Raw genomic sequence first — 12,152 nt, forward strand, 5'->3', positions numbered from 1 at the left:
TGAAATCATATCAAGCATCTTTTCTGACCACAACGCTATGAGATTAGAAATCAATTACTGAGAAAAAAACGTAAAAAACACAAACATATGGAGGCTAAACAATACGTTACTAAATAACAAAGAGATCACTGAAGAAATCAAAGAGGAAATCAAAAAATACCTAGAGACAAATGACAATGAAAACACGATGATCCAAAACCTATGAGATACAGCAAAAGCAGTTCTAAGAGGGAAGTTTATAGCTATACACGCCTACCTCAAGAAACAAGAAAAATCTCAAATAAACAATCTAACCTTACACCTAAAGGAACTAGAGAAAGAAGAAGAAATAAAACCCAAAGTTAGCAGAAGGAAAGTAATCATAAAGATCAGAGCAGAAATAAATGAAATAGAAACAAAGAGAACAATAGCAAGGATCAATAAAACTAAAAGCTGGTTCTTTGAGAAGATAAACAAAATTGATAAACCATTAGCCAGACTCATCAAGAAAAAGAGGGAGAGGACTCAAATCAATAAAATTAGAAATGAAAAAGAAGTTACAACAGACACCGCAGAAATACAAAGCATCATAAAATGGACAACCTGGAAGAAATGGATAAATTCTTAGAAAGGTATAAACTTCCAAGATTGAACCAGGAAGAAACAGAAAATATGAACAGACCAATCACAAGTAATGAAATTGAAACTGTGGTTAAAAATCTTCCAACAAACAAAAGTTCAGGACCAGATGGCTTCAAAGGTCAATTCTATCAAACATTTAGAGAAGAGCTAACACTCATCTTTCTCAAACTCTTCCAAAAAATTGCAGAGGAAGGAACACTCCCAAACTCATTCTATGAGGCCTCCATCACCCTGACACCAAAACCAGACAAAGATACTATAAAAAAGAGAAAATTACAGACCAATATCACTGATGAATATAGATGCAAAAACCTCAACAAAATACTAGCAAACAGGATCCAACAACATATTAAAAGAATCATACACCACAATCAAGTGGGATTTATCCCAGGGATTCAAGGATTCTTCAATATATGCAAATCAATCAATGATACATTATATTAACAAATTGAAGAATAAAAACCATATGATCATCTCAAGAGCTGCAGAAAAAGCTTTTGACAAAATTCAACACCCATTTATGATAAAAACTCTCCAGAAAGTGGGCATAGAAGGAACCTACCTCAACATAATAAAGGCCATATACAACAAACCCGCAGCAAACATCATTCACAATGGTGAAAAACTGAAAGCATTTCCTCTAAGATCAAGAACAAGACAACAATGTCCGCTCTCACCACTATTATTCAACATAGTTTTGGAAGTCCTAGTCATGGCAATCAGAGAAGAAAAAGAAATAAAAGGAATACAAATTGGAAAGGAAGAATTAAACTGTCACTGTTTGCAGATGACATGATACTATACATAGAGAATCCTAAAGATGCCATCAGAAAACTACTAGAGCTAATCAATGAATTTGGTAAAGTACAGGATACAAAGTTAATGCACAGAAATCTCTTGCATTCCTTTACACTAATGATGAAAAATCTGAAAGAGAAATTAAGGAAACACTCCCATTTACCATTGCAGGAAAAAGAATAAAATACCTAGGAATAAACCCACCTAGGGAGACAAAAGACCTGTATGCAGAAAACTATAAGACATTGATGAAAGAAATTAAAGATGATACCAACAGATGGAGAGATATACCATGTTCTTGGATTGGAAGACTCAATACTGTGCAAATGACTATACTACCCAAAGCAACCTACAGATTCCATGCAATCCCTATCAAATTACCAATGGCATTTATTACGGAACTAGAACAAAAAGTCTTAAAAGTTGTATGGAGACACAAAAGACCCCGAATAGCCAAAGCAGTCTTGAGGGAAAAAACCGGAGCTGGAGGAATCAGACTCCTTGACTTCAGACTATACTACAAAGCTACAGTAATCGAAACAATATGGTACTGGCACAAAAACAGAAATATAGATCAATGGAACAAGATACAAAGCCCAGAGATAAACCCACGCACCTATGGTCAACTAATCTATGACAAAAGAGGCAAGGATATACAATGGAGAAAAGACAGTCTCTTCAGTAAGTGGTGCTGGGAAAACTGCACAGCTATATGTAAATGAATGAAATTAGAACACTCCCTAACACCATACACAAAAATAAACTCAAAATGGATCGAGACCTAAATGTAAGACCGGACAGTATAAAACTCTTAGAGGAAAACATAGGAAGAACACTCTTTGCCATAAATCACAGCAAGATCTTTTTTGATCCACCTCCTAGAGTAATGGAAATAAAAACAAAAATAAACAAATGGGACCTAATGAAACTTAAAAGCTTTTGCAAAGCAAAGGAAACCATAACAAGACAAAAAGACAACCCTCAAAATCGGAGAAAATATTTGCAAACGAATCAACGGAGAAAGGATTAATCTCCAAAATATATAAATATCTCATGCAGCTCAAAATTAAAAATACAAACAACCGAATCCCAAAGTGTGCAGAAGACCTAAATAGAGATTTCTCCAAAGAAGACATACAGATGGCCGAGAGGCACATGAAAACCTGCTCAACATCACTAATTATTAGAGAAATGCAAATCAAAACTACAATGAGGTATCACCTCACACCAGTTAGAATGGGCATCATCAGAAAATCTACAAACAACAAATGCTGGAGAGGGTGTGGAGAATAGGGCACTCTCTTGCACTGTTGGTGGGAATGTAAATTGATACAGCCATTATGGAGAGCAGTATGGAGGTTCCTTCAAAAACTAAAAATAGAATTACCATATGACCCAGCAATCCCACTACTGGGCATATACCCAGAGAAAACCATAATTCAAAAAGACACATGCACCCCTATGTTCATTGCAGCACTATTTACAATAGCCAGGTCATGGAAGCAACCTAAGTGTCCATTGACAGATGAATGGATAAAGAAGATGTGGTACATATATACAATGGAATATTACTCAGCCATAAAAAGGAATGAAATTTGGTCATTTGTAGAGACATGGATAGATCTAGAGACTGTCATACAGAGTGAAGTAAGTCAGAAAGAGAAAAACAAATGTCGTATATTTGTTCCACACATATATGTGGAACCTAGAAAAATAGTACAGATGAACTGGTTTGCAGGGCAGGAATTGAGACACAGATGTAGAGTACAAACGTATGGACACCAAGGGGGGAAAGTGGCGGGGTGGGGTGGGGTGGGTGTGTGATGAATTGGGAGATTGGAATTGACATGTATACACTGATGTGTATAAAATGGATGACTAATAAGAACCTGCTGTATAAAAAAATAAATAAACTTCAAAAATTCAGAAAAATAAATAAAACCTCTTGAATGAACTTGAAATTGCCTTTTGTTTTCAACATTAGAAGCTTAAATCTAATACCCATATATTGGGATTTAAAAATATATTTTGCTGTTTTGTTCTTGTAAATTATGCATATAGTTCATGGCTGTCTAGTAATAAAGTATATGTGAATTTTACTTTATCTTTTTCTGCTTTTTACATGCAGGAAAATAAATTATAAACTTGGTCTCTAAGGAGAGCAGAAGTAAATGTTCTGCTTCCTTAAACAGTAAGCTTATTTTGTCATTTCCATTGAATTCCTTTTTTGTTGTAAACAATCCTATTATTTATTTCAGGAAAATACTGTTTTCCATCTGAAATAGGATTTGCTTTTGTTTGTTAAAAAGACATTGGAGACTTAAGGAAAGGCTTAGAAACATCATCCTATATGTGAGATGTGCCTTTTATTTAGCTATTTCTGTTTCTTGTACAGAAAATTATTTTGTGATTGATGTTTCAGAGCTTGCCAATTCCATTTTGACCTTGGCTATATTTGCACATTTCAGTTATTTTTATTTATACTATATTTTTGCACAAAAATTCTTTCAAATTGAATGCCAATATACATGTGTCTCCCCTAGCATGCTTAGAATCTTTGCCTATAACGATCTACTAGTTTTTCCTTTTTTAATAAAGTTTTCCTGAAATTTTGAGCTCTCCTCTTTCTTAGATATACAAAATTTTTGAGCTCAGTAGAGCAGGAGAAGAATCTTCATGTAATTTCAATAACTTTTCATTTTACCTTCTTCTTATAGATCAGGGGTCAGCAATTATTTTCTGTTAAGGGACAAATGATACTATAGGTTTTGCTGGCCATGGGTCTGTCACAATTACTAATTTCTGCTGTTGTAAAAGAAAAGCAGCCGTAGATGACATGTAAATAAATGTGTTGCTGTGTACCAATAAATCTTTATCTATTAAAAAGAGCCATGATCAGGATTTGGCCCATGAGCTGTAGTTTTCTAACCCCTGTTTCAGATGGCTACTTTTCTCATTGCTAATGAACTTAGGAAACATATTATATTACGAGGATAATACTATGCTTCAATAATTGCAATATTTGTAGACTTCAAGTGTCCATAGCCACAATTCTTACCCTCAAGACATATGCAGTATTGCTAGACAATTTTTGCAAAAACAAAAACATGCAGTGTATTCAATCCTATCAATATAAAAAAATAATACAGTTCACTTTGATCTCTAGCAGGATAAAAATTTTTATAAAACTAATTAAGTTCTGAAAGATGTAAAGAAACTTTTAAATTTAGTTATAAGGAGTAGGGATATGGGAGAGAAGTTATAGGAGAAACAACTAAATTCACTGCAAAGTTGAGAATTGGAACTGCTATAGATACACTATTTTTTCCCCTCTTCAAACTATTATTCATGAGAAGCAGGCTGAAGATAAAAAAGTACAGAACAGAAAGAAATTTTTAGTCGGCCTCCCACCTGCTAACCCAAGTCAGCTGATCAGATAAATATAAACACTAAATCATTGAACAGAAATGGCCAGACAGGGTATCCTTTTTTTAGTTTTTCACTGTTGAGGAAATTGTTAGCTGTGGGCTTCTTGTATATAGCCTTTTTTTATGTTGAGGTACACAATACAGTGAAATATAATAATATTAATCATGATAATAACGAAGAGGAGGAGAAGAAAATGAAATATTATTCAACATTTAAAAGGAAGGGAATACTGCCATTTGCAACAACATGGATGGACCTGGAGGATATTATGCTAAGTGATATAATCAGACACAGAAAAACACTATAATCTTACTTATATGTAGAATCTAGAATAGTCAAGTTCCTAGAAGCACAGAATAGAATGATGGCTGTCAGGGGCTGTGGGGAGGCGGGTATGGGGAGGTGATGGTCAAAGGGTACAAAGTTTCAGTTATGCAAGATAAATAGGTTCTGGAGAGCTACTATAAAACATTGTGCCCATAGGTAATAATAATAATAATACTATTGTACACTTAAAATGTTCTAAAAGGATAAATCTTACGTTGTGTTATTACCACACAAACAATAATGGTGATGATGATGATAAAGGGAGTAGGAGAAATTTTTGGCAGGTGATGGATATGTTTATGGTCTTGATGGTGGTGGTGATTTTCTGGGTGTATACTTATATCCAAACTCATTGAGTTGTATATATTAAATATATACAGCTTTTTACCTGTCAATAATACCTCAATAAAGTGGTTAAAAACCCTTTCCATTTGTATATGAATAATAAGCATAAGGATTCAACATGATATCTACTTCTATATACTAACAGAAAAAGGAGGTATCGTAAATGACAGAACACTAAAAAAAAAAAGAAAGTTGTTCCAGGAAAAGACGACATTTTAGAAGCAAATAATACCCTAAATTCTTAAAACTATTGAAAATAAGCTATCCCTTGATTCTATAAGATATTGCTCAGAGAACAACTAATAAGATAAAAGAATAACATCAAAAGTGAGAACAGAGAGCAGTGCTCATCAAACTGTAGATTACAACATTGTCATTACCAAAAATGAGTACACACTAGAAGCAAGGAGAAATGGGTTGCCTGCAAAGTCAATTATGGATGACAGACTTGCAGAATGTATCACCATAAAAAATTTAAAAGATCAACAGAAACTCTTAAGTAACTATGACATACAGAGAAGGTCTGACATAAACATAAAGGAATAGGTGTCTTGTATGAAAGAGGGCCTTCAATTGTTGTCTAAAAGGTCAGAGCTTAGTCATGATAAACTGATAAAGAACAAAAAATAACAAAGCATATCTTGGTGAAGTTAATAAAATTCAAGTACAAAGAAAGAATCTTATACACATTTAGCTATGTAAAAGAACTCAGATATAGGAAGAAAAACATATTTTGGCTACAGCCTCCTCCACAAGCAATAGAAAAGTGCCAGAATGTTATTTTAAATATCTGCTACAGAAGTAGTTCTCAAAGTGAGGTCTGAGTTCCTTCGGGGGCCTCTAAAAACTTTTTATAAATCAAAACTAATTTCACAAAAATACTAAGATGTCATTTGCTCTTTTATCTTTCATTTTCTATGAATGTATAATGGCGTTTTCTAGAGACTATATGATGTGTCTTATTGCAAGAGATGGAAGGAAGCAGATACGAGATTCCACTCATTTTCTATTAAGCTGAACATTGAAGAGATTTGCAAGAATGTAAAACGATGAGGTCGGAAAAGATGATTGATATGATTTCAATCTTCTTCAATTTATTAAGACTTGTTTTGTGGTCTAACATAAGATCTATTAACTTAATAACCTTGAGCTAGATATTTGAACTTTCTAAATGGTTGTAAAGTAAGCAGTGTGCTGTGATTTTATAATTCCCAACACCACCTTCTCTGTGGCTCTACATGGGGTTCCCCTTCTTGGCAGCACTATCAAAATTTCCCTTCCTCTTCTGTACCTCGTTCTTTTCTAGAGCCTTCTAAGTGAGGGCTTCAGCAAATCCATTCATTTCCTCTTTTAGTTATATTTGCATTTCAAATCAGAAGTACTGTAGAGATGTATGCTTACCCCTCCTCTATACTATAATCTAGAAATATGGAAAATAGCTTAAAAAGTAGAGAACATATTCTGGATATTTTTAGTATTTACTATATGGCAAGTATTCTGCTAGATACTAGGAATATAAACAAGGAGATGGCAAAAGTATAACATAGAAGAAAAAGGCACCTAACAGAGTAGGCTAAGATAAATATTATTAGAAGAATATATAGAAATAAGTGAAGCTTATCATTGGGGATTTGTGAGGTTTCTCAGAGAACCAAACCATGAAAGAACATGTTCTGACTTCTAACAATAATAAGAGTATATTTTATCCCAAGGAAGGGAAACATTAAAATTCTTTTTCCAATATCTAGCTTCTCCAAACAGAGCTTTTTAAATATATGCCTGATATTCCAATAAAATACTCCTAGCCTGTTGATTCATTCCACAAGAATATGAAATATCCAAAGAGTACCAGAAAAAGTAGAGCAAAACATGATCCAATCCTTACCTTCAAGAATACCTCAATTATCTCTTTGTTTCAAATTCAACTTCCTGTTCTAGATCTAACATTTCTGTTAGTGAGCAAAATGTGCCTGACATTTAATTTTCTCAACTTGAATTTTCTTTCTTGCCCACTTTGTTAGAATTGACTCCATAGCCATCTTTCCCAAACTCCCATAAACTGCTGTTCATTTCTAAATATCCACCTCTCCTCTTATATATTCTCACCATGAGTTTTAAAGACAGAATAGCCAGGCTCAAATTCCAGATTTGTCAATGTCATGCTAGGGAAACATGGGCAAGTTGCTTAATTATCCTAAACATCCATGCTTTATAAATTAAAGATACTCTATGTAAATTTTCAGCACAACGCACAGTACATAGTAGACATAATAGTGAATAGATCAATTATAGATATGTAGTCTACTCTCTCACCAGTGCAAGATGGAGAATGTCCTTTGCCTTCACAACTGTCTCAGTCATTTGCAATCTAATATGGTACTGAGGGCAACTCCTGTCAAGTTTTCCCTGTTCCAAACTGAAAGATACGGGAGGAATATGCAGTCTGATTCTGCCTAATCATGCATTCTTCCAACATTTTTTATATTACATCTGGAGCTCAACTTTTGAAATTTGAGCCACAAATTTGTTGCTATAAACATACGCTATGATTTTGCCATTAGAATATGCCTGTTACAAAAATGGTGGTCTCACGCATGAATTAAAGAGGGCAGAAGGATATCAGATAAAACTTGACAATATCATCTCTCTTTCTCAAAATGTCATTTGCTCTCATGCTCCTTTCTTTAACTTAGATTTCTAGTATTCTCCTCCCATAGGAAACACAAGTTCTATTTTAGAGTGGTCTTCACAGATATTTTCAACACCGTCTCACTTCCCAGAAGAAAAACAACCCACACAGTTTGTGAGCCACACATACAAGTATTTGGTATTTTACTTAAATGCCGATTTGATTTGTGAAACTTTTTCATTTATACAGGAAACATACAGTACAGCAAATAAAAGTAAAAATTGTTTTCAGTATCACATGGATTTGACCATGCAAGATGAAAATAAAACCAGCAGAAGGTTTATTAATTATTGGTGCTTAGGATGGCATATGCCTCCTTTGGCCTGAAACGAGATCAGGGCATTTGCCCTGAGACATCATCAAGTGACTTTCTGAGTAAGCATAAAAGTGTTCTTTTTCTATCAGCTTCATTTTATAACTCTATAAAAGACTATCATGATATTTTTAAACTTATTTAATAGTCCCAATACTATTTTATGTTAATGCCATAGTTTTACTAGGAATTGAAGTTGGACTCAGAGGAGTATAATTTCCAGGGGCATATTTCATGGTACTTTATAAGTTATTTTATTCTTTCAGCCTTACTTTATTGGCCTTTTTAATATATTGGCTATATTATACTATGAGGTTCAGAGTAGATCCTATGTTCTCACAAAGACCCTGTATTTATATTTATTGTGCTCTAATTCAAGCTGCTTAAAACATTTTAAGGGTCCTGTAGTTCAAATGACAATGTGAAATCTCCATGACTATTTTAGAAGGCAATTGATGTTACTACAGTGGAGAACAGCAGTTGGAAATAGACATTATTGCACATTTATTTTAAAATGATTGTAGATCAGATCCACAATGACTTATCCACAGTTCCAAATCCACAGAGCTCTAAAAACTAAAGGACTTTTAGTTTAAAAACATTAAAAAAATTTTTTTAGATTAAAAAATTTTTCTTTTTGTTAGTTTGATGCCAAAATTCATGGAGCAGCTAAATCTGACACAAACAGAAGTGAGGCTATTTATAATTTTTATTTATCCCACTTAGTCTGAATAGCCATATGGTTTGCTATAGATTTATCAATGTGGTTAAAGAGTATTACCCTAGACTTTCCTGAGTATTACATAGTAAGTGGTATACATGTCATAATAAGTTTTTTAAAAGGTGCTGTATAATATACATAAAGAATAATACACATGTGTATTAGTTTGCTAGGGCTGTCATAACAAAACACTATAGACTGGGCAGCTTAAACAACCTAAATTTATTTCCTCACAGTTCTAGAGGCTATAAGGCCAAGACCAAGGTGTTGGCAGGTTTGGTTTCTTCTGAGACCTCTGTCCTTGGCTTGCAGATGGCTGCCTTCTCCCTGTGCCCTCACATGGTCTTCTCACTGTGCTCTGGTGTCTGCTTGGCCTAATGTCCGCTTCTTATAATAACGTCCATCGAATTGGATTAGGGTCCAGCGTAAGGCCCTCATTTTAACTTAATTACCTCTTTAAAGGCCTTATCTACAAATACATCCCCATTCTGAGGTACTAAGGGTTATAGGGCTTCAATATATATAAATTTAGAGGGGATACTATTCAGCCCATAACAACATGTAGAGATTGGTAAAATTTTCACACACAACCACACCATTGCCAGCACCACAGAAGCCCCTCTTATGTTCCCTTCTGGCCACTACCCCTGTGCTACCAAGGGAAATGTATGCTGATTTCTGTTTGCATAGATTCAATATTTTCCTCTTTTATTTTATATTAATGGAATCATATATCATATGCTCTTTCATGTTTAGTTTCTTTCAATTAGCTTCACCCATAATGACTTGTATAGTTATAGATAATTCATATTGTTGTACAATAATAAATTGTGTTATAAATCAATTTGTCTATCTATTTTATCACTAATGGGCATTTGGATAGTTTCCAGTTTTGCGCTACTACAAATAACACTGCTATGAGTCTTCTTTCACGTGTCTTTTAATGAACATTATTGAGTAGGGAGATTGTTGGTCATAGGGTAAGCTTATGCTGAGCTTTAGTAAGTTTGCTATGCTGTGTTTCAAGGTTGCCAGACCAACTGAAACCTCCATTTGAACAATTTCGTGTATGTGATGTCTATTTCATAAAGGCAGATACTGTAATTTAGAATCAATATAGGAAATCATAAATAGTACAGGAAAAGCATTAGAGAGAAAATGGGAGCCTCCAGAATACATATTGATTATTTTAAGATACAACACATATATCAGATAAGCGTGCAAAGCACTACTGTACCAACACTAAGAAGTCAAGGATAAAAATGAACATGGCTGTGTTTCATAATCATTTTTCTTAACTGATAAAAATAATAGATATTGGTTTCAAGTGATTAAGAATCAGAACTAAGAACTCCCTGATTCAAGGAGCCATGATTAGACCATGTAGCTAATTACCAAGGAAAGTTTTGAAGCAATCTTTCTTCCAGAACAAAATGATTTTAAAAATTAAATTATAAAAGGTTGTGACCATCTCTTACAAACTCAAATATATTACTATCCTTTAATCTTTGAAAGTGGTCATGACAATGAGCATGCTTGTCACTTCCCCCATTTGCTCTCAGTTAATTTCCTGAATTTCTCCCAACCTAATTTGAATTGACTGGCACTGAATCCTTCACACTATCTTTCTAAGGATCATTTACCAAGAGGATTCTAGTTGAGTTTGGCCAATAGACACACAATAAGGAATTTGGAGGACTGGAGGAAGGAAATAACCAGCACTTCCTGCTTCTACTCCATTTTTCCAGCTCTCCTCAGGCAGCCTCCCTCAGAGTTCCAATTTCCACTAGCTGGACCTGACTCTGGTCACACCATCTCCCACTTTGGCTTCTCCAGTTCTAAAGTGATCATGGTCTCCTGCTGTTAGTAATTGTTGGTTACCTCACCATCCTTTGGTTTTCCAGCACATCTATCTTTCTGTAATTCATTCATTCTGTTGAACTACTTAGGATGAGCTGTTTTGCTAATTAAACCTTTACTAATACAGGCTTAGTACCAGGAATAGCTCCACAGGAGACTCTCAACATGGGATTTTGGGATTGGATTTCTCTCCTCTTGGAGTTTGACCGCATAAGAGCTTTCTTGGCTAAAGAAAAATGCATTGCTAATATCTATGGCTTGCAGATGCATGGGGATTATCTATATTATCATATATTACTATTTTTAGTTATTTGAGATGAAATACCAATATAGGGAAAAGCTTTGAGGTGTCCAGTATTTGTTGGCTGCTTCTAACAATTATGAAGACCTTTTAAAAAGATAAACTCAGACTTTCATCTCAAGAAATCAGAGAACAAGAGAGAGTTTCCATTGTTGCCTTAAATATCCTTTTTCTTTTCTTTGTCTGTATAAGGCAGGCATGGTTCAAAGTCTTACCCACAATTGAATTAGGCTGATTGTGGAATTAAAACAGAACTCAAATGCTCACCATTGCCATGATTTTTATGTTAAGATTTGGGCATTGCCTTGGAAGGAGTGGAGCCCAAAGAGTGGGATGAGAAAAGCTGAGAAGACGGACAAGTCTAAAAAAAGTTGGGTACCAGCAGAAGTACCCTTCCTCCACTGTCTGAGGAGATCAGACTTCCCTTTCCCTTCCCTTCCCTTTCTTAAAACTTTGTAGTAAGTTCATCTGAGATATTTGTTTGTAATAAAAATCTATCATGCTCAATTATATCATCCTCTGTTGCCTCAAGACTGGCAATTAGAATAATGTTGGAAGAAATTTTGATGAATGAGTGACTCTTACAATTCTTCTTGGATTAGATATCAAAATGTGTTCACTTGGTTCAGGTTTGTGGAATTGATAAATGATTAATCACAGGCTTACAGAAAGTATATAAAAAAGGCCGATTATTTCCTTGCTTAAGACATGAATTGTTAATCTAAGAATGTGGTTTTTAAAGCTAATT

The sequence above is a fragment of the Balaenoptera musculus genome, chromosome 10 (genome assembly GCF_009873245.2).
Source record: "Balaenoptera musculus isolate JJ_BM4_2016_0621 chromosome 10, mBalMus1.pri.v3, whole genome shotgun sequence".
NCBI classification, from domain to species: Eukaryota; Metazoa; Chordata; class Mammalia; order Artiodactyla; family Balaenopteridae; genus Balaenoptera; species Balaenoptera musculus.